Source organism: Mauremys mutica, chromosome 9 (genome assembly GCF_020497125.1).
Source record: "Mauremys mutica isolate MM-2020 ecotype Southern chromosome 9, ASM2049712v1, whole genome shotgun sequence".
NCBI lineage: Eukaryota > Metazoa > Chordata > Testudines > Geoemydidae > Mauremys > Mauremys mutica.
Window position 1 is genome coordinate 40,056,504 of NC_059080.1, and position 1,062 is coordinate 40,057,565.

Sequence of the window (1,062 nt, forward strand, 5' to 3'; positions counted from 1 at the left end):
TGCATGTTCCAAAGGTGAATCAAACAATTTTGGTCCAAAATTCCACCACCAGGTTTAGTGCCCTAGTTAACACTGGGTATAAATTGCACAGATAGAACAACTAATACTCAAGTGTTTTTCAAGGTTGGAACCATCTCTTTGTACAAGACCTAGGACAATGAGGCCCTTATCCATGGTTGAAGATCTAGATGTTACTGTAATCCAAAATAATAAAAATCAAGAGTTACCTGTTTAGATTTATTTCAGCACAGATCTAAACCAGATGCTCAGTACTTTAGACGAAGTATAATTTTATTTTCATTTCTAAATTGTGGACATAATATTAAAGGAAGGAAAAAGAGTAATTGCCCAGGAGGCTGCTGCTTTCTATACATAAAACCATGTATCAGACATTCCATTCTTAGCAAACACAAGTACAAAGTGACCATGGGTCAAATAACATTTCAGTTGCACACTAATTGAATATAATGCAACTGCATAGAACAGAGCTTTAAACACGTACCTACAATTCCCTTCTGATGTTCTGCAACAACATGAATTACTACCATTTAGGGTTGCCAACTTTCTACTTTCATAGAACTGAACACCCTTGCCCTGCCTCGTTCAGCCCCTCTTTCGAGTCCCCACCCAGGCCCCGCTCCTTCTCTGAGGCTCCACCCCTGCTCACTCCACCCCCGCCCATCAATCTCTCTCCCCACCCTCACTCACTCACTCATTTTTGCCGGGCTGGCTCAGGAGGTTGGGACGTGGTGAGGGGCGCGGGCTCTAGGATGAGGAGTTCAGGGTGTGGGAGGGGGATCCGTCCTGAGGCAGTGGGTTGAGGTGTGGAAGGGGGTATGGGCTCTGGCCTGGGGGTACAGGTTCCAAGGTGGGGCCATAAATGAGGGGGTTCAGAGTGCGGGAGGGGGCTCCAGCCTGAGGCAGTGGGTTGGGATGTGAGAAGGGGTGAGGACTCTGGCTGGGAGTGTGGGCCCTGGTGTGGGGATGGGAATAAGGGATTTGGAGTGCAGGAGGGGGCTGATGCTGAGGGGTTCAAAGTGTAGGAGGGGGCTCTGGGCTGGG